A 23,324-nucleotide genomic window follows, 5' to 3' on the forward strand; every position below is an offset into this window, starting at 1 on the left:
CCAGTGCTTCCATAAAAATTTTACTATGCGCCAATATGCCACCGATCCTTTGGGGAGGGACACATGGCGGCCTTTGGGTTTTCCACTTGTCCCCTTCTCATTGGACCACCTTCAACCAATCAAAGCTTGCCAACGCACCACACTTGAAAACCAATAATAAATTTAAACTTGTAATAACCTGATTGAGAGTTGACCAACATTGACCTTGTCCAGTCACTTGCCATGTAAGTAGTACGGACTGCTAACTGTGTAGTGACTGGGCATTTTTTTTTTCAAAATTTCTTCTGTTTGGAAAAGTGATCAACAAGCTTTGTCTTCCTCATACGAACTCCGTTTTGAACGAAACAAAAGATCTCAACCTAGGATAAAGCATTAGAGATAGCGATAAGGTTGCATGAAACTCCAATACAAGATCCTGGGTTGGGAGTTCAACAAATCCACGCGCAACTACAAAACCTATGTTTGGAGATGCAAAGCTTGAAGCAAGATAGGGCGCCCCGCCCAGAGGCATGTGAAGAAGTGTGGTGTATCAAATGCAAGGGCCAGGGTCACGACAAGGATCACTGCCCTGTATTCGCAAACTATTTGGTGGGAGGGGGACCAATGCCATTGAGACTGGAGGTACAAGCAGGGCCAAGTGTAGTGCCCGTGCTATGGTGTGCAATTTTCCAAGTAGGAGGAAAGCACATGACAGACAATTGTCACCTATTGCAGAAGTATACCCAGACTCCGTAGCAACTATACTATAACTTCTGTAGATAAGTGGGTCACAATGAGTGAACGTGTCGGAGCTATGAGCTAATGATGGATAAGACCCTAGCCTATTGAATGCAGAATGAAACACAAAGTTTCGATCTAGCCGTAGGGGCACGCGGTGAATTCCAAGGACGCAGATGAGGAAGAGGAGGAATGCGACCTAGACGAGGACGTGGAAAAATGATCTGTTATAATTGTGGGGGGACGGGGCACTATGCTTGTGATTGTGCCAACCAAGTGAGAATATCTTGTCCGTACTGTGAGCAGTTTGATCACGAAATGGTAGATTGCTTGACACTGATCGCCCAAATGCACGAGAAAGGGGTTCTATAGCCCACCCCAACTCAAAATATCCAAATGATGAGGTATGAACTACGCGAATAGGACCCCAGCATAAACATGGTACTCAGAAGCGACGCAACTACAGGGGAAGATAAGAGGAAACAACCTGGAGAAGAATCGAAGGTTCACGAGGCTCCCATAAAGAAACCTGAATCTGAGATGGAACACGTGAAAGAAACGTGTAAGGAAGCTATGAAGAGCCTCATGGAGGCCTCTACTTCAGGTAGTAAGGATCATCTTGAGTCGGGAATGGATCCGTCTATGCTTACTACCTTTCTAGAGACATGCATGTAGCTGCTGCGCAACAATAAGGCAGTTAAGGGACTACAAGAGTTGATCACTAGGTGCACAAGGTCAGGAGAGCCACGCGTGGTCTGGAAACTAGGAAAGCATGCTTTGCGCACCAGGCGGGAAATGTGATTAATGGCTCAATGGGAGTATGAGATGGATCATGTCATCCTGGATTTGGGGTTAGATGCAAATGAATTACCAAAACAGACGTGGGAACGCATGGGCAGGCCCACGCTGTGGTCTCCTATTTAATAACTGATGGCCAACCAACAAAAGATCCTACCAATGGGAAGGTTGGAAGGGGTGACAGTGGACATTGAAGGCATAAGAATGAAGATAGACTTTGAGGTAATAGAAATTGCGGATGGCAGTAGTTCATACCCCGCGTTGCTAGGAATAGACTGGGCCACAGAAATGAATGGGGTCATCAACCTAAAATGACGGAAGATGATATTCGAGAAGAAGTCACTTTGTGTAATAGTCCCGCTGGACCCAGCCAAAGGAGCGCGCTACATTGAACCTGTGCACGACGAGGATAGTGACGATGAACTAGACTGTATCTACCAGATAACAGTGCAAGACTAGGATCGGGTGAATCCCACATCAGACCAAAGAATCTCATGGGAGCATGATAGTTCCTGCACGTTGGATTTAGATGAGGAGATAGAATAATGGCAAAACCGATTGCATGAAGTAACAATGCTAAATTGTAATATGATGATTAGATCACTGTGACGCGTGACAACCGAGGTAAGGACACTACTAGCGGATGATGGTCCAACAAATGGGGAGGACTTCGTCAACCACTGTGGAACTTCAAGCGTAGAGCAGAAGCAGCACGGTGCGCTGAAAGGAGCACTGCGCGCGAAAACTACACCATGGTGGTGTACATCTGGGAAGATTAGGTGGAACGGGCGTGAATGTAGAAGGCAGATATGTGTATGGGTTGGAGGACCTCCACGGCGAACGCTGCCTGGGTAGCCAGGACGAAGCGGTTTGGGCACCCACCTATGACGAGGAAGGCAGATGTATGCCATGCAACCACTGCCCCAACTAAATCTATGTGTACAAAGGGTTCGATGGGCTTATAGGACCATAAACAAAATGAGGTGTGCGAAGATGGCCCTATCCGTGATCAAGCATGATGGAACTAGGAAGGTGGAGAGAATGTCCCCAACCACCGCCCCTGCCATCCAGACTGAATGCGAGGACTTGGGCAAAGGAATTCGGTGGTTGCAGGAAGCCATTTGGCACGACATCTTGAGACTTCACAAGCTTGATGAAGAATGGGTACGGTTGAGGAGGAAAAGTGTGATGTTGGACGAAGAAATCCGCAAACTAAAAATCGAAGTCGCGTACGCGGGCCGTGCGAATCTGAGAATAAGAGGACCAGATCTGGCTGGTCCTACTATGGTACTAGAACGAGCTGCGACCCTGCTATCATGGCTGTGACTGCACCAATGGAGGCATGTACCATATACAACAGAACGTGAGGGGCTACTGTATACAAAGGTACTTGAAAGGTGCCCGCAGCTCGGGCTAGCAAGAAAATTGAAGTTTCGCACTAGGGGTACGACCACCTGACTATTCGTAGGGGACCCAGTCTCAGCACTCCACACAGTTGGAAGAGGGCGCGAGACTATAAAGGAGTCTGTAGGGGGATTGTGTGGCTCGGACATGGTGAGCAAAACCAGTATGAAGCACAAAACGTGTCTGTGTACAAAGAACTGCGCTGCCGCGTGGGGAGGATGGAAGGTGACCATTGCAGATACTATTCATGACAAGATGCCCCACTTAAGACACCAAGGAGCGGGCAGCAGGCAATTATGACATGGGGTTGAACAGATCTACTGCCAAAATTGCATTAATGAACCTCGAAAGGGGGGTAGGGTTGAATTTAAATTCAAAGAAGCATATAAAGCACAGATGGCCTATCACCAAACAACCCTTGGCACTTTGCATAGTGAGTCATCCCGTTATCCAGTAGACAGGAGCATGATGAATGAGGCACTACTAAGAGAAAGTTCGTGGTATCAAGCATTGCCAAAGGATATGCAGGAGTCCCTAATTAGGATGATGTCCACAACCAAGGACGTTACACAGATATCCCTAAATCACCCCGGACACTGCGGACCAAGAAGGACCCACAGGTAGCAGGACCGGTCCAGATGTCTCCGCGAAATCCGCGATTCGACATATTGTCAATGGAAGAAAAAGGAAAAATGGTTACTATCGATAGCGATGATGAGGAAGAAGATCCTTCGACCTTTGTCAAAGAAATAGAACTAGAAGAAGAGATGGAAGAAGATATCCAGCTAGTATGACCTCTAGCAAAACAGCCTAAGTATGTCCCTCCAAGGAAAGGGAGGGTCAAGGTACCTAAATATTTGGATGCCGTTAAAAACACGCTTATAACCCCGTCCCTCCCCAAAGGGGTTCTGTTCGAAGGAACGAAGACTAGCCGCATCCCCACTATGAAATTTGAAGACTGGGACCTTGCAGATACTAAGAAGTTTCCCCATTTGGAAACTAGAGAACTGATGGAGCAAAGCATGGAGGGGGCCATTACGACACAATAGCCGTAGAAATGGTTGCGAAAGGTGGAGGAGGCCAGGCTACTCCACCTCCTGTCAATTCTGCATTTTCATCAGGCCCCCATTACAATATTGGTCATTAGGCAACTACTCTGCCTGGTGCACAATGGGTACTTATGGCTAGACAAACCCATCCCCATCACGGTGGAGCTCATCCATAGGATCTCTAGGCTTCCTTGTGAAGGAAGGGACCCCGCAGAAATAGTTGGCATGAGTGGCGACTTGACAATTGCGGAAGCCATGAAAAGGAAATACAAGTTGGAGAAAAAGTAGAGAGGGTATGCTCTTACCAGTATTCAGGAAAAAGGGGTCCACATTTCTACCCAGTTGCTGGTAGGAAAGGTGATGAGAAAATGTCGAGGCAGTGATATCACAACAACAGTCGTCACATTAGCTGAGCAATGCTTAGAAGGAGAATGGTTCAGTTGGGCATAGTTCCTCCGTGACAAATTCCTGACCAACTGTAGGGAGGCCCAGGAGCAGGGTAAGACCTTCCACTATGCATGGTTTCACTTATCCATCCTATTGGTTACAGATGAATTACTCAAATATAGTCAGTTTCCTTCCTTGGACCAGGATTGGCCAGAGGCTGCAAAATATGCATCGCTATGGGCGACGAAGGATGCCACGAGAATTCGAGAAGTCAAGATTTTCTAGATACTGATGGACGTGAGCATATGATAGTGGATCAATCAGCAACTCGTCTATCTGTCGAAGTATATGACAGTGTGAAGAACATGGCCGATTTTAAGGCGGATATGCACCATGTATATATCTGGGTGCGCAAGGATCCAGAGCAGACGTGGACCACGCTTCCCTTCATTGCATTCGATGACGTTGTTTTTGTGGTGCTTGATACCTGGCCACTGGAGTGGCACAGACCAAATGTGGTAGGGCGTGATGAGACTGCAATCCAAAAACAGAAGGCTGCAGCCAAGTTCTTAGCACAGCAGAAGCGGAATGAACAGCTCGCTGAGGAAGTACGGGTGTCCCGGGTGGCAGCGTAGGCTTCCATAGACAAGGCGACAATAGGAGGGGCTGCTACAATAGAGGATGAAAGTGGCCCGAATGTGACCATAAAGCCGGAAGTGGATATGGTGATGGAAGGTGTGGTGCCAATCCCTACCTGTTCGCCCTTAAAATGTCCGTGCGCGACAGAACAGTCAAGGTCATGGAAGAAGGCCAAGGCATCCAAGTTGGACAGGGAACTTATCACATTGACCGAGGGTGACCTATGTGACATCGGGGATACAGTTCGCGAAGTCACCAGGGAGGTGCTCGATGAGGCCATGACAGAGCAGCAAACTATGTTGGGGGCGCTCAGGGCGCAATTGCAGGAACTCGAAGCATGAGCCCCATAGCTAGGAGTAGTCGCTACCCATGGAGCTACGGGTATGTCAGCAACTGAGCAGCTGCTGCAGGCCAAAATGGCTAATACTATCGCACTCCCGGCAGGAGCATTGATAGCAGACAACACGACAGACAAAGTTGTGGTAGGCCGGCTTACGGGACTTGGATTAAATTTCGCTACCCTCCCACGAGAAATCTTGTAGCAACGACAAGATGATACAATGACGGAGCTTCACGCTAGGGAAGGATGCGCGGTACATAAACTCAGCAAGCAACGAATTAACATCGAGCAGTTGAGCCTCCAATGTGATGACGCAGTAGCACAAAATCGACAGTTGGAGCAAATTGTGGAGGAAGTGTGTTGTCGTGCCCCTGAGCTTGAGATTGCGGCAGATTTACCTGTAGGCATATGGATCCACAAGTTGGCCAGTGGGTTCCGCGAAGCGAAGGACGAAGCAGCAAGGATCCAGTTGGACCTCAACTTGCAGATCGCAGACCTGAAACTGAAATCGTAGCCCTCTACACCACCGGAGGTCAGAGAGCAGCAGAAAGGCACCATTCAATCCGGGTGGGAAGCAATAGCACATGCCATGCAGGAGTGCACCGGCTTGTTGGATCAGTCACTTATCATGGTCACTTCACTACAGGAAGACCCAACCTTATAATGGTTGGAGATAGAAGCATAGGAGTTGCAACAAGCCTATGATAATGTCAAGGGGACCGCATAGATGGTTGCTATTACGCAGCAATTGGCCAAGATGAGGGAGGCCCAGGTTCTCAAGGCACAAGTTGACGCTGCTCGATAGAAGGAAGCAGTGCTTAAAGAATGCATCTAGCCTTGGCTTGATGAGGCATTCACGGTCTTCGCCAACATTGAGGGAAAGTTAGCACACATGCAGGCAATATATGAACCCGGACAAGCAACTAAAACTGATACTGATGCATCAGTGGCTCACATACAACGGGTACAGCAGATGGTAGAAGAATTTGTTGCGAGCATAAGTGAAGCGTAGAAGTTGCTGGATGACCTCTACACGAAGATTGTTGCACTAGCCGAGTGACTTGGGATGAGTCACGATGATTGTGTTGGGGGCATGTTGGGCAGCGGATCCCCCGCGTAACGGTTTTGGGGCTTAAAGCCTATAATTTTGGGTAGAAGTATGGTAAAGGTTCCGCGAAGTGCACAAAGCATGAATTGTAATGAGTCAAGTCAAAGGGTTGTCCGCCCGAGAATAATGTAAGATAATAGAAAGCGAGTCAGCTTGCCCATGGTCCGCGGACCATGGGAATGTATAAATAGAGCAGGGCTCTAAGGTTAGAAGTCAGTTTTTGGTAATGCTTGTTAAGAATGGAAGCATATGGGTTTGTGAATTGGATCTGAGTTTGTAAGTCCGAGTCGCGAGTGTTAGTAGATAGATAGAGGCTCTGCAGCTGTGTGCACAGAGGCTTGGTAGAGTCCACAGCTGTGTGCATGGACCCCTGCAGTTGAGTGCTCAGGGTGGAATGAGAATGTACTAGATCAAAGTTAATAAAAGATAAGTTGCTCTAGAAATATTGTGCGTTTTATCGCAGATCTGTATGCTTGTATTTCTTATGTTCTAAGTTTATGCATATCTATGGTTGCATGCACTAGTTATTACTGTTGAATTCTTGATTAAGACCTTAAGAATTAGATCAGAGCTACAATAATGAATTAATAATAAGAATCTAAGAAGCGCCCCATCACCGAGATTTGTGAAGGCCAGATTGCTGTACAGAGGAGTGCGAGTGCGCAGATTGGTTCACGACCCTTACAGTCCTCATTAATACATCCATAGGGTGCGGAAACCTGGTTCCAGAACCCTCCCATACTACCTCGGGTGAGACTTCAGTCCGCGCTCCGCGGATTGTTGCTGAAAGGGCTGGTAGTACGAGATTTGTTTGGCTAAAAACACTTCCGAAACTGGGTCAGGCCCTCATCAAGCCAACACCAACATTGACCCTGTCTAGTCACCTATCATGTAAGTAGTACAAATTGCTGACTATGGAGTGACTGGACATTTTTTTTTTTTTGCAAAATTTCTTTTGTTTGGCAAAGTGATCAATGAGCTCTATCTTCCTCATATGAACTCCATTTTGAATGAAACAAGTTGAGTTGGGATTGTTTTGACGAGATAGATGCAGTCATTTAGGTTTCGAATGATTCTGAGCACTTTGATTTTTGAGCTAATTTTTCCCCTAATCCAGATTCTGATCACTCCCTCCCACTGATAGGATTTTTGACCCACAAAAGCTGGTTATTTGATGAGAGATGAATACTATTCCCCTTCCTAAGTTCTATCAACTGATTCTACTTGGAAAAATCTCCATGACAACCACTTGGGTTCACTGACATGCCTTGCCTTGCAAATAGCTTGTCACTTCAACCATTGTTCTCCTTTTGCTGCTGACCCAATCCAACACTTGCTAGAAACTTTATGGCTGAAAAATACCTTTACTGTACCACATGGATCCCTCCATTCTTGGAAAAATGATACAATTTGATAGCCTCCCCACTGAGAATCTTAGCGTTAACACATACAACGGTCTTCAATGGATGCAAATTTTTGGCATCTCGTCCACTTTCGTTTCTTGCCTCTATCAACTCCAGTTCAACATGCTACTCATGTCATGGTTTGAGAATGAAGGCTAATCATGAGAATCTTGCTCAAGAATGGACTTTCCAAAATACTGTGACATCTTGTCACAAATACAACCATTAAATGAAAAAAACACATTATGCAAGAAATGCAAATCAACAACCTCTTATTTTGCTCCTTCAAAGCAACAATTGTCACATCATGTAACATTGCCATGTACTCTTGCATCTTGGTGTACAAACCATTGACTAACACAAGTCGACAAAACATCATCAACTAAACATAAGTCGATAAAACATACTTCTTCAAGCAACTGACTTGACCTGAGAGCCAAACATAAGCATGTACAACAACTTGATGATTCTTTGCATAAACAACAAGAATTCCACATCTCATGCAGTAATACATCAACATTTCCCTTTCATCTTTGGAGATAAAATCAACTCTTCGAAGTCGATATGATGTACAAGTGACAACAATCGACACAAGTCGACACTCATGCATGTATCCAAACACAATGAAACTAGCAACAATTCCACTATTCACGCACACACAAACTCTCATGTATGTGTACAATTCTTCTACTCTCCCTCAAGTATAATCACAAGTACAATAAGCCCAAAAAAATATATGGGTACATAAGAGATGAATCGAAAAATTTGCTGCAAATTAAGTGAGTAACATACCCCACTTTCACACACCTTCTTGGTGAAAATATGCAACATCAAGAATGCATTCAAAAGAAATGCATTCACATAAAAATTTGTAGCCATAAATTTCCTTCTTTGGTGCATTTAAGTGAGTCAAAAATAACTCCACTTTCAACATCTTGCATCATACAAGTTGCAACATAATTTCAATAGAAAAGTAATGCATTCAAATAACAAGAAATGCATCATCAAGGCAAGATTTGCATCAATTATCAAAAGAAATGCAAGGCCTTAATTGGTTAAGAAATCTAACCATCTCTTTCCAAACCATTTCAATGGCACTTCTTTCAGCTGCACTTCATCATGTGTATCATCCTGACCCACATCAATTATGGAATCCTCTTTTCCTTTCTTGCCAAAATCTCTCTCCACCTTCTTCAAAGGTCATGGATGACTTGTTGGATGCAAAGTCTAACAATTGTCTACAAGATGACCCTGCTTATGGCAATGAGTGCAAAATAATTGCATCTTCTTTGCAACATGGTTTCCATTATCCAATGGACCTTTGTTTTTATGTCTCTTTTGTTTTGAAAGTTACCTGTGTATGGCTATCCTCTTCCAACACCTTAAAATAATATGGTTATTCAAACCGCAAAAGAACATGTAAATTCTCTCCAATTCTTATTTGAAGATTTACCATGTTTATCATAATCAAAAGAAACTTGATTAAAGACAGATTTATACCTTGCACATTCACCTTTGTCGCCTTCTTGAGGAGGTGAATTTGACGACGTAGTGGATCTCTTCGAAATACCAACAATGGTTTCAATGGACTTAGAGATTTCAACATCCGTTTGTTTTCCATTTCCACTAGTTGCATGCTTATGAGCATCTTCTTGCAAAGTGGGCATAAAAATTTTGCATTCCTCATGAACAAAAACTTCACAAGCTTCAGGTAATGAACATGTAATGAAAGTCCTTCTTGGAACACCTTCATATTCCTCCTTGGATTTGGAGAATTCTCCATCATGTTGTCCATAACCAAGACCCAAATACCTAGGCCTTTCCTCAACAACAATTAGCTAAATTGTGCCTTGTGCATGTTTGCCTAACCCTTTACCTTCATATCCCATATTCATCAATAATTTGGACCCTATTCCTATAGTTTGTCTTTCAAAAGCACAAAAGATTTCATTTTGAGAGGAAGTTGAATATAAACATGAATTACATACCTCATTTTCATGCACATAGTTGAATAGGGTTTCTTTGGCATCATGGAGTTGAATCTCCATCTCATGCATCTTTTCAAGAAGCTCTTGCTTCTCCTCCTTCATGGCCATCAACTGCTCTTGAAGTATAGTATTCTCCTTCCTATATTCATACAATTCTTGCACCATATCTCTCATGATGATAAGCTCTTGCAACATCTCTTCGTCAAATAATCCTTCTAAAGAAGAGGGATTAGAAACATCACTTGTTGAAGATGCCATCACACTTGTAATGCATCAAAAAGCTTCACAAATCTGCAACCACTAAAATCCTACTTGCACAAAACTCAAGCAATCAAGCAAATAAACCTTTGCTCTGATACCAACTTGATCTATTATTGAATATTAGTTTTTCTCTGCTAATTTCAACTTCAGATTTAAAAACAAATGCTTGTCCATTGCTTCATGTGCATAGGTTTTCTTAGGTGTTTGTGAATCAAAACATGTAAATTTATGTCAAGTTTTATTTTAGAATCATGATAAGAATAAAATGAAAGAAAAGTGCTAAACAACAACTCTTAAATGTATAGTAAACCATCAATAAAAAAACTTAACACAGTTTTTTGATAAAGGAGTTTACCCCTCCTGGGCTACACAGCTCCTTGGTCCAGCTCCCATGGCTTATGCCCTTGTATTTTCTAAAAATGGAAAAAAGTACAGCTCAAAATTCTCTACAGCTCCTGAAACCTACTTCAATGGACTCAGAGCATCCAAAAACACCAAAGATGACTCTCCAAGCTCCTCAATTTAACTACAACTGATTTGGGCTTGACCTTCTCTCTTGTTGGCCCTACGCTTCCTTAAACTTGAACATGGAAAAATCACATACAAAAGTGACTCTCTTCCTTTTCAACCTATTTCATTGTGTTCAAAGCATCCAAATCATCTAGGAACACATTTTTCTTCTCCTCATTTGGTCGAATTTTTCCCAAGATATGGTAAAAAAAAAATTTCCCTAGTAATCCTCCACTAAAACTGGAGGAACTCTAGTTAACTCCACTAAACTAGAGTTAGTGTTGAATTTGGAGGGCACCACCAAAACTCCACCGAATTACAATATTCTTAACTGGAGGTTAATTAATGGTTAAACTAGATTAATTAATTTCTAATCCCATATTAACGCATTAAGTGGGTTTTGCAAAACTGTTAAGCCTGACAGCTAACAAATTGTAGGCACATGTCGATAACAAATGTCAAGGTTATGGGTTAACATTGCGGTTTATAGTTAACCATTAACCGTAGTCGTGACCACCGAGTGGAGCATTCACATGGGAGGGCTGGCCCTCCTAACCCCCAACTCCCTATTGATGGTGCTGGACCCGCCAACATGTCAAGGGGATCTCCTTGGTAAGAAGTCCCAATTAGACCTCAGACCGTTTGGACTAGGAGTCCCAGCAGTGGGTTGTAAGGTAATGCCTTGATCACAATGTTGCACAGAGGCAAGTAAGATGAATTTTTCAGTAGCAAGGGTGTGACTGCCGCAGTGATTCGAGGAGGGTGAATGAAAGGTTCTAACACAAGTGAGTTGGGAAGAGTGCACCCCTTGACAACCTGTATCAATACTCAGCTGGGAAGGGAACACACGAGTGAAGATGCAACACAAACTAGAAAGCAGAGTAGTGGACAATCCAAAGTGATGGTTAAACCAACAACACATTTGCAACAAGATTCACATAATTGCATGCGAATCAGTTCATACACAAATATGTAAGTTAAACAACATATATCATTAAGGCAACAGGAACAATCCAACTACAATAAAAACATATGCATGAAAATGTGTTGGTTCTTATTATATAAAGAAGTGTAAGTTCCAATCATACAATACTTCCATGTAAACTTGCTAGCCCCAACAGTGAAATGTTACAACCACATCCGCATGCTCCTCCAAAGAGATGTACTAGCTCCTTGTAGTGGAGAAGCCAAGGCGCGTTACAATACTGTCCAAGCTTTCTTCAAGATAGTCTTAATAGAAGCTTGGCTGACCAAAAGCCTATACAATGAGTTATGAGGGACTATTTATAACAAAGGGTGGGGTGACCCTTGACATTCCACTTTGTGACCATTCAACTACCCTCATGACTCTTCACCTACTCTATGACTGTTACATCCACTATTGACACTTGACTTACACTTGAGATGACTCAACATTACAATGCACATGTACCCATGTGAACAATCTCTTGAACAAGCCAAACTAGATATCATTCTAACTTAGATAAACTATAGAAGTCCAACTGCTCGACATCCTCATGCTGATCAACCGTAACATATTGATGCCAAGATTGGTAGGCCTTAATAGTGTCCATGTGTTCCACTGTGACATCTGTCTGAAACCTGAACCTTGCCTCCATAACATCTGGGTACACTACTTGGGCTCCTCTGTCCAACTCATCTGAAAGCATGCACATCATTGTCTTCAATGTGGCAGGACCAGCAAAATACTTGCACATGATGTTTGTATTGATATGCAAGTCAGGGCTGGTGGCGGTGCGCATCAACTCATCGAAGTATGAGTCAAGCTCCTATCGGACCTGCTTCTTTGTCTTTGCCTGGGTGAGAGTCCCAAGTGATGGGATCACATGTGTGTGCACCACAACATCCATGCTCTTGAATACTCATGCATGGGAAGCCTGTATGCTAGTGATGAGTTGCAGTAGGTCCTCATAGTTCTGGATTTGAGTCTAGATACATGCTTGCTGCTTGACTGCATTGGCCCTCATCATCTTTGTTAAGTGAAGCCGGGATCCCCTATACTTCATCATCCATGCTTGCATGTTATCAACAACAACATGTATGTTCTTCAAGAGGTGTGCTCTTCATGCATATCGCTACTGCCATCAATGGAGATGGACGACTGATTGGTGCATGGTACCAAACTTGGAGTACAATGCTCACATAACTGTATCAAGGGACAATAATTCATTTAGTATTTCCTTCTTTAGTTCAGCTCGGGCGAACATTGTCACCAAGTCTCCTCCTTGCTTGGCCACCTAAATTTCCTTCGTCATTCGCTCATTCTCAGCTATGAGGAAACAAACACTTGAGCTAGTGGCTTCAACATACACTCTGGTTGTATCGACCAAAGCAACTGGATGCTTATGCACATCATTCATGATCACTAGTTCTTCAACTTGTGCTAGGGATGTTTAGTCCTCCTGAGTTGGTACTCTTTGAGACTGCACAACTCTATGATGAGATTCATCAAAGGAGATGTTGTGCATATCTACTTCCGGCTGACCACGAAGGATCTCAGTGCCTCCTTGGTCATTTGAGAATTGCTCATCATCTGGATGCAATGAAGTGGGTGATTCAACCTCTTTGTGGTGAGGCATGAGGTCGGTGTCCTGTTCCAACTCCTGCTGCTCCATGTCTACATCCAACTGTTAAAGCGCATGTTCTATCTCATGAGCAAAGTATTTCCCCTACGATGGTTGACCCTGTTCGCCTGATGCTAGCTATTCAGATGAATCAACTACTTGTACGGGTGATACTTCTTCCATTTTCACATGATGTGCCCCTTGTTGTATCTACTGCTACTGCGCTTCCCTCTCCTGTTGGCACAACTCTTGTTCTTTCTAGAGTTTCTCCCTCAACTCATGCAACTCCTTCTCTACTTCTTCCATTCTCTTCTTATCCCTTTGCCTTCGTGCGATTCACTTGTCGCATTACTGCCTATTTTCCTGAATAGCCATAGCTTCTTGTTCTACAAGTGGATCTACTCGAAACTTGCAGCTTTTCTCCTCCTCCATGCGACCAACAATCTTCCTCTTCCCTTTATCGTGCACAGGTATGCTTGGCTCTGCTGCCTCTGCTGTTACTGCTACTGCTGGTGCTCTTCCTGATGCTACTTCATGTTGCTTCGCTAACCACTCCATGGTGAAGCTGACCTATTCATTGGGTCTAGAGGAACTGTAGCAATACCTCCATGAGTCTTCCTCGGCCTAATGAAATGCCCCATGGATCCAGTTGAACTGAACTCTCGTTTAGTGATCCTTATCAATGCAATGTGGGTCATACATGTTGAAGCTTCGGAGGTCAAACTGGCACTTATTCATCTGTTCTGCTTCGACATCCACTTGCTTGATACTTCGGATCTCATATAACCCAATCCACAATGGAAGAGTTGGCCAAGGTGCCTTCTTCTTCTGTTGCAGTCTAGCTGTGATTCCTGCTGAGATGTGATATGCTACTTCCTGCATGACAAGTACATCCAAGGAAAACTTTGGAAGAACATACGAAGGCTTCTCCGCACTAAACATTCGGATGAAAGTGCTGAATGGTGAGGCATACTAATCTGCAAGGCATAACAACGCCTCCATTGCTTCCCTTAACATGCAAGGTGGATCCTATTCAAATATCATCTTGTACACTAGGGTGAAAAAATGGTTGGATAGCCGTATGATTACTCCTCTGAAGCTGGATTCGGACAACAACTTAAAATACGTGTTCACAACAGTTTCCGCCTGGGAACTCATGTTGGGCACAGACTGCATCTAGGATATAGGCGGACATGTAAATATTTGCATGCTTACCTTCGTGTGACTATCGAGCCTTCATGACTTGTTCTTTCAGCTAATGAGCCAGTATGCCAGACCAGTTGCATGGTTTATCTTCTCTAGCCAGTTGGTCCAATGTGATCACCCAGCTCCGAGGAAAGGTTTGAGTGCTTTCTTGGTCACTCAGTCGACATGTGAATACGATCAAGTATTGGTACGCCTTCCTCAATATCTTTGTCTTGTAGATCTGGTTGGGTGTCATCCTGAAACGAGATGGCTCCTTAACCCACTCCTTCAGAATGTCTCTGGAGTTAGCTCTGTTGTCGGGCAAGCTGAATGAAGGAGTCATGATAGTCACGGGCTTTGACATCTGATACATCTCATCATAATCTTGTGCCCAGATGGCGCAATCTTTGTCCCACTGACACTGCTCATGGTCATTATCTCGAGGTTAGTGTGAAAGACAATCCATTCGAATCATGTCCAAGCATGGGAACATGGGGTATCTACAAGCAATCCGGTACAAGACGGACTTGTGAATGGTCACGTACACCTAACCGTCTTCGAGGTCTTCCCCAAAAGTGCCTGCGAATGTTTCATGTCCAGATACAACTTCGTATCTTCATAGATCGACAGACTAGAGGAAATCTACTCAGCTGCTGCTCCAGCTGCAACTCCATCAGTGTCCTATGATTCTATTGTCTTGGAAGCCATTGAGATAGATGAACACCTGAAAGATCTGAAAACAAACAACATGCATGGCAAGAAATATGTCAGTGGAAACAAAGAAAATCTGGGGAAGGACACAACACATACTTGGGAAATTGATGAGAAAGATTGCACAAATTTTACTGGGAGGTTGGGTGACTGGCTGCCAGAACTGCGCAAAAGGCAGTCTGGGCTGTATGGGAGGTAGGATTGGCTACTGGATCTGTGAAATGCATAATCCAGTTAGGCTGCTGGATACTGGGATTGTGCAATGCACAATTCCAGCTGGGAAGGAATGCAGGCCCAGGGACAAATTTGTGCATTTTCTTGGGCCAAGCAGCCACTGTCCTCCAGAAATGCACAAAATAGTCCTGGAGGCCAGTGCTGGGCACACATGCACATTTCTGTAGAGGAAGGTGAGCCTTCCTTCCCTAGATTGCACATTACAACCTTGGTGAAGGAAGAGTCTGGGCGAAGGTTGGCTCAACTTGCCGATGGGTAACTGAAAGAAAATAAGACAACGAATGCATGGCGACACTGAGTGAAAGTAGAAGTGGTTGAGAGTGCATGAAAAACATGAATGAAAGATTCAACAAATAGATCAACATGCATGTGGATGAAGTAGTTTTCCGGTTGGGTGAACGTTCGCGCAAAACAGTTTCATGCATGTGACAACAGTGAGATAGCAACGAAAATTAAAACAAAGCTAGGACATGCTAGTATACATGTAAATGACAACAAGCGTTCAGAGAAATCAAGCAAACAACACTCATATAAGTGAATACACAAAAAGCGACAAAAATGCTTAAAAAGACAAGTTGAGACCACTTACCTGTGAATAGCTGAGCCGGATGTGTCAAAGAGTCCTAGATGTGATGTGGGAAGTCATAGCTCCAAGATCAATGTGAAAGAATGAGCTCTGATGCGTCGAATAAATAATTTTGGTCTCATGATGCGCATACCACAAATCTAGGAAAAAGAGACACTTGGAGGAAAAATTCTAAAACAACTTTGCATGTAACCCCCGGCTGCTAAAAATATCTCCCTTAATCATGGGATGTCTTTTTCATGTTGCCTTTTTCTATTCCAGGAAGAACCAGTCATGAATGCAAGTAAGTCAAGTTTCCTTGGTCCCGGGTGGAACTGGTCAACCAAACTGTTCATGCATGTAGTTGCTCAACTGCTTGGGAAAAATGTGCATTCCTGGCTAGGAACTAGGCTAACTGCCCAGGAGGATCACACAATTTCTTGGCATAGTAGCTAACTTTTACCTAGATTTGCAGAAATCCCAGGCTGAGCAGCCCTATTGGGGAAATTTGCGTAAATCCTGTTGGGAGTGTCGGCTGGTAGGATTGCGCAATCCTAGAGCCCAACAGGCTACCAGAGAGGATTGCGTAATTTCTGGAGGGAAGGCTGGTTGCCCTCAAGAAATGTGCAATTTTCAAGGGGAATCTTCTTAGCCTACAGTTGGACCAAGTCCGGTTGAACCACCTGTGAGGGGAATGCATCATACTGTGCTCAATAGGATGCCTTTGTGCATGAAAAACACTGAATATTGAGTACTTGATGAAGCAAGACAAAGTGATGTGAAAGGTTGGTAGGGAGGCTCCAAAACAGACAAAGGAAAAAATTTGGAGGGTGGTTGTGGCTGCTACAACACTCGCAAATGGTTACATAACAAATACATGCAGAACTCATACATTGTTAAGTAATATTGCGATGGTATAACCGTAAAGCGTGTGCACTGTGCAGAGGAGGTCACGGGGTTGAATCTCAAAACCTACATAAAATTTTTACTGCATGCCAATATGCCACCAATCCTTTGGGAGAGACACGTGGCAGCCTCTGGGCTTGCCACTTGTCCCCTCCTCATTGGACTACCTTCAACCAATCAAAGCTTGCCAACGCACCACACTTGCAAACCAATAATAACTTGACACTTGTCATAACCTAATTGAGAATTGACTGGCATTGACCCTACCTAGTCACCTGACGCGTCAATAGTACGGACTGCTGACTATGCAATGATGGGGCATTTTTTTTGCAAAATTTCCTCTGTTTGGAAAAGTGGTCAATGGGATCTATCTTCCTCATACGAACTCCGTTTTGAATGAAACGAGTTGCGTTGGGATCGTTTTGATGAGACAGACATGGTCGTTTAGGTTTCAAATGATTCAAAGCACTTTGATTTTTGAGCTAATTTTTTGCCCCTAATACAGATTCCAATCAATTATCCAATTCTACTGCCTCCCAAGCCTCTACTTACTTGCACAATTCCTGAGAGAATTAGCCCTTATTTAATTGGGAAATTCCTAATCCATAACTGTGCAATCCATCGTAGGCCTTCTAGTGATTGCATGCACCATCTGTAAAACTCAGAAAATTATAGAACTAATAGTACACTCTCCTTGAACTCTAATCTCAACTGGGTCTTCCTCTAAACTAACATTCATGTGTTATTTATGAGTGAATATTTAGTTAAATGGTGGAGGAGTGAAGTTGATCCCCTGATCCAGGTGGCTCCAGAGAGACACACAGGACAAAGATGGCTAAAAAATAAAGTGTTTGGATTGTGCTCAAACTAGAACCAGATCGAAGACCTTGTCATCCTAATCGTGGTGGTGCAAACAGCTTGTCAAATCGAGCTTGTATGTGAAAGATAGAGCTCTTCAAAGTTTGACATGACAGGGGAAAATGGGGCCCACAGCATGCCACATGGCATCCCAGTAAGCAGGTGGGACCCACATGGCAGCCCATCAGCCATTGACACTTGGCATTCTTTCATTTGTCTCCTAAAACTGGCATAAGAGACAAAATCATTTTTGGTTAATGAATAACCATATAATGAAATATGTCATAGTTATTAAAATTAACTACACAACACATGGTTTCGGGATCGGTGGCAACAAGCCCCACCGAACCCTTCAAAATCACAACCATAAACATACATATATATATATATATATATATATATATAGATATATTGCGGTCGACGTTCATAACTTTCACCCAACCCTGTACAACTGCCGCAACACACACACACACACATATATAAATATCACATATATGCCACACATATTGCCACGCCAATCACCGATTTGTAATATCACTGACATGTATATTAGCGAAATCTCTGATAAGGGCGCCGATACCTTCGCAGTGCCGACCGTCGATAGGCGCGATCGCCGATATGGATATCGGCAAAGTCCTGACAAAAGCGCCGATATATATATGCAACTGGCTGATCATTGATATTGGAAAAGCGCCAACCTTTAAGGCGCCAATAGCAGTTGCGTTGATATATATTTATGCCGATCGCGGTTAAAGCGATAAAGTGTTAGCACGGGGTTTAAGGGATGGGCCGCCTAATGCGGTCCCGATCCCATTAATACCTTATTTTGGTTCAAAATGAACTATGGTGGTTATATATATATATATATATATATATATATATATATATATATATAATATATATATATATATATATATATATATATATATCTATATATATATATATCTATATATATATATATATGGAAGAGGCGGGATTTGATCCCCCGACCTCTCCGTAACCATAAGCCTCTTTTACCATCAGGCCAACGACCTATTTGTTGGAGAATCCGCCGATGAGTTTTATTTAAACTCAGATTTCACCTCTACACGTAGTTGGGGGAGGAAAGAGACTGAAGGCACGAATTTCAAGGCATAATGTAGGTACGAACTTCAAGGCAGTGAATTAATTAATATTTTAATGCAGGAACCATATATTTTGCAGGAGGGCAAAATTCTCACTTTGTCAGAATTTGACAAGTTTTATAAGGTTTTTACACTTCTCATTGCCACGAACACAATGGTGTTGTTCGTTTCTTCATCAAAGGTTTGCATTTTCCAATCATTTCCAAAATTTATGTGGAACCATGATTTTAGCAAAAACAGGGAGTGGAACCATGAGCCATGGAATTTTCCCGAGGTAAAATTTTGACATTTTAGAATATAGTCAAGTTTATACTTGTTTTTCATGGTTTTGCACAGGGATTGCAATGGCAAGATCAAATTCGCCATCTGAGCTGCAGATTTACAGTCCATCCATGGAATAGAATCTTTGAGGAATCTTGGGGGAATCTAGAAGATTCCTTGAGTCCAGAATTCTCAACTTCTTAGAATTCAGATTTTGGATAGTCGATTCAGCACTACTCGACGCCACAAATTTGATGGTGGCTTCAAATTTCTTATTCTCTCATTTCTTCTTCTAGTAACTTTTCTAAGTTCCAGTGCAGATGTCCACATTCATGTGCGAGAATCTTCATGAGATCGATGCCTTGAGGGAAATGGTACGAGTAGATTCAACAGTGAGACATCCACTTATTCAGATGGCCCTTGGTTGTGAGGTATATGATGTGTTCATTTACTTCTTCTTTCTGCATTATGTTGTACAGATCCTTGATTGATGTTGATGCAAGATCTTCTTTATTACATGTTGTCATGATTCCTTGTTTCATCTTGTGTGGAATATTTTATGTGATGTACTTTCTGTCATAACTTATCATGTTATGCTTTGAGATCCCTTGTTGTATGTTGTTGGGATACTCTTGTTGTCGTCATGCATGTGTTTTGCTTTGACATCCCTTTTGTGCCATGTTGGCGGGATGCGCACCATGCTTGTTTTTGTGTCATACTGATAGGAGTCTTTTGATTGAGAGTTCTAGTTGTGGAACATCTCTGAGAGCCACTCCTACGTGAGGGCATTCTTCCTTGTATGATCGAGACATCATCTCTGTGTACATCATCTTTATTGACAACACTTAATGTAGCGACCTACACCATCTTGACACCGGGGCCCGGAGACGTAGTCCCTCCTGGACGAACTCCGTTATCAATGCTTATGTTTTCATGTGTTGATGATTGATATGTTCCTCTTCTTTACAACATGCAGATGTATTTATTAATGTTCTTTTAAAAAGCAATTTTAACACATCACGAAAGTAAAAGGTCTTGGAAGGGTCCTTCTTCACACCCAGACTTGGATCAAGTGGTATCAAAGCAATTCTTTACGTGTATGTGAATTGTAGCATGAACAATGACGGAGGATGAAAGAGCAATGTATGAGACCATGCTTAACATTTCCAAGAAAGTGGAAATTGTGTATGAAACTATACAGAAAGAAATAGAGGAAAAGGAGCAGTTACAGCTTCAGTTGAAAGTCACAAAACAGGCCATGGAGGAACTGAAGCAAAAGAAACATAATCTTCAAACAGAGAATGATGAAATGAAGATGCGTTTACATGAAGAGAAAGAGGAGAAAAAAATCTTGCTACTACAGCTGCAAGCAAAGGATGAGGCCTTGGAAAAGCTGCAGTGAGACCGATGTGAGGTAAAAAGTAGTTCTCCATCTTCATGTGTGTTTCCTAATGATGATTTCACTGTGTTTGAAAATCATACCACAGGAATTGGCTCCAAACTGTTGAAGAGAATGGGGTATGAAGGAAAAGGCTTGGGCGTTAATGGCCAAGGCATTGTCAATCCCATCAAAGTAGAGGAATTACCCCGTCAGGCAGGACTTGGGTATGTTAGGAAAGAAGTTGGGGAATGTGATCCACCAACAACAAATGATGAGCATCCCTCATCAGTTCTTTCCAAATCAAAAGAGAAGGTAAGAGATGTTGATTTCCTTTCAATTTCATCTTCTGATAGTATGATGTCTGTTGGAGATTTGGAGATCCCAATTACAGGGACAAATATGAGGCTCCTTACAAAGAAAAGACACAAGGGGAAAGAGATTGGTGCTAACAACCAAGGCATAACTCAACCTTTGGAGGTTGTGCACGAGCATCGATTTACAGGATCGAGATACACTAAAGGAGAGTGCTCAAAAGTGTCAGATTTGTCCGAGACATCATCGAGGAAAGAGAATGATGGGAAAGCATCCCCATCATCCCATGGCAGTTTCCATCGCAGGGAGAGAGTTGAGGCAAGCTCTCATCGCCATACTGACATCAAAGATAGAAAAGGAAGGTATAACCATTTTTGATCTTTGAATGTTCCTTTTGATCATGTTGTTAATAATGAACGAAGATTAAGGCATCAAAAAACATGCACCTTTTGTGGTTTACCTAACCATACCTTTTCCAAGTGTTGGAAAAGAATGGCAGCACTCATGAGGCATGAAAGACCCTCTCAACAGCATGAAAAGAAATAGGTTAAGCAGGTATGGAGGAAGAAAGCCTACTGCAGTCATTGCGACAGAAATGGCCATCAAAGAGCCACTTGCTGGAAGCTCCATCCAGAGCAACGCCGTAAAGACAAAGCATCGGTGCGTGAACCAGGAAGAACAGTTGTTCAACAAGCAAAACCACCAAGGAGGTGACCCGTTCACATTGATTAGTGAAAAATGGTTTTTTTGACATGATTTCGTTTCATGGTCATTCTTTTGTAAATCATTTGTTGCATTTTAAAGTGTAAAAGTGATGATGTGTTTCCATCACTTGGTCAACAACAATGATGTCTAGTCATGTTTGAGTCGTATTTTGAGTCGCATGTTAAAGCTCTAAAAGTGATGTTATGTTTCCGTCACTTGTCAAAACAATAGTGTCTGGCCTTATGTATGTAAATCATGTGTTGTAGTGAGGATGTGTTTTCCATCACTTTTTGAAGCAACCATGATGAGTTGGCCTTGTTGTCATAGCTGGGGTATTACGTCCATCTTGTTGTAAATTTGACCACTGAGGATGTTTTATAAACTCAAAGCATGTCAGTTGCAAGCAATGTACTATAGGTTGTAGAAGTAGCAGGTGTCAGTTTGTCGCTTAAGGCTTCGAAGAACAAAAGTTAAGGAGATGGAAGCGAGACCTTTTCAGGACACTTGTGATGCAGATAGGGTATAGATAGAGATGCAGATTATATTTTTATGCTTTTGGAGGACCAAAAGCTCCTAAGTGGGGAGGATTGATCTAGGTGGCTCCAGAGAGACACACAGGACAAAGATGGCTCAAAAATCAAAGTGTTTGGATTGTGCTCAAACTAGGACCATATCGAAGACCTCATCCTCCTAATCATGGTGGTACGAATGGCTCGTCAAACCGATCTCGTATCCGAAAGATAGAGCTCTTAAAATTTTGACATGACAAGGGAAAAATGTGGCCCACAGCATGCCACATGGCATCTCAGTAAGCAGGTGGGACCCACATGGAAGCCCATCAACCATTGACACTTGGCATTCTTTCATTTGTCTCCTAAAACTGGCCTAAGAGACAAAATCATTTTTGGTTAATGAATAACCATATAACGAAATATGTTATAGTTATTAAAAATAACTATACAACACATGGTTTTGGGATCGGCAGCAACAAACCCCATTGAACCCTCCACAACTGCCGCAAGACATATATATATATATATATATATATATATATATATATATATATATATATATATATATATATATATATATATAGATATGCCACACATATTGCCGCACTGATCGTCGATTTGTAATATCGCTGACATGTATATCGACGAAATCTCTGATAAGGGCGCCGATACCTCCGCAGTGTCGACCGTTGATAGGTGCGATCGTCGATATGGATATTGGCAAAGTCTTGACAGAAGCGTTGATATATATGCAACTGCTATAGCCGATCGCCGATATTGGAAAAGTGTCGATCTTTAAGGCACCGACAATAGTTGCGCTGATATATATTTATGCCAACCGCGGTTAAAGCGATAAAGTGTTAGTGCGGGGTTTAAGGGACGGGTCGCCCAATGCGGTCCTGACCCCATTAATACCTTATTTCGGTTCAAAATGAACTATGGTGGTTATATATATGGAAGAGGCGGGATTTGATCCCCCGACCTCTCCATAACCATAAGCCTCTTTTACCATCAGGCCAACAACTTATTTGTTGGAGAATTCACTGATGAGTTTTATTTAAACTTAGATTTCACCTCTGCATGCAGTTGGAGGAGGAGAGAGACTGTAGGCATGGATTTCAAGGCAGAATGTAGGCATGAACTTCAAGGCGGTGAATTAATTAATATTTTAATGCATGAACCATGAATTTTGTAGGAGGGCAAAATTCTCACTTTGTCAGAATTTGACAAGTTTTATATAGTTTTTACACCTCTCATTGCCACAAAAACAATGGTGTTGTTTGTTTCTTCGTTAGAGATCTAAATTTTCCAGTCAATTCCAGAATGTAAGTGGAACCATGAGTTCAACAAAAACACGGGGCGGAACCATGAGCCATGAAAT

General features: G+C 42.8%; 1 pseudogene; it reads left to right on the forward strand.

Moving 5' to 3' along the window:
- The first annotated feature begins 20,546 nt into the window (after positions 1–20,546).
- The window catches only part of LOC149151534 (alpha-amylase-like), a 135,725-nt pseudogene continuing 132,947 nt past the window's right edge, over positions 20,547–23,324 (forward strand).

The sequence above is a fragment of the Pinus tabuliformis genome, chromosome 9, assembly GCF_031772625.1.
Source record: "Pinus tabuliformis cultivar Carrire ecotype Pingquan chromosome 9, CPIR1, whole genome shotgun sequence".
NCBI lineage: Eukaryota > Viridiplantae > Streptophyta > Pinopsida > Pinales > Pinaceae > Pinus > Pinus tabuliformis.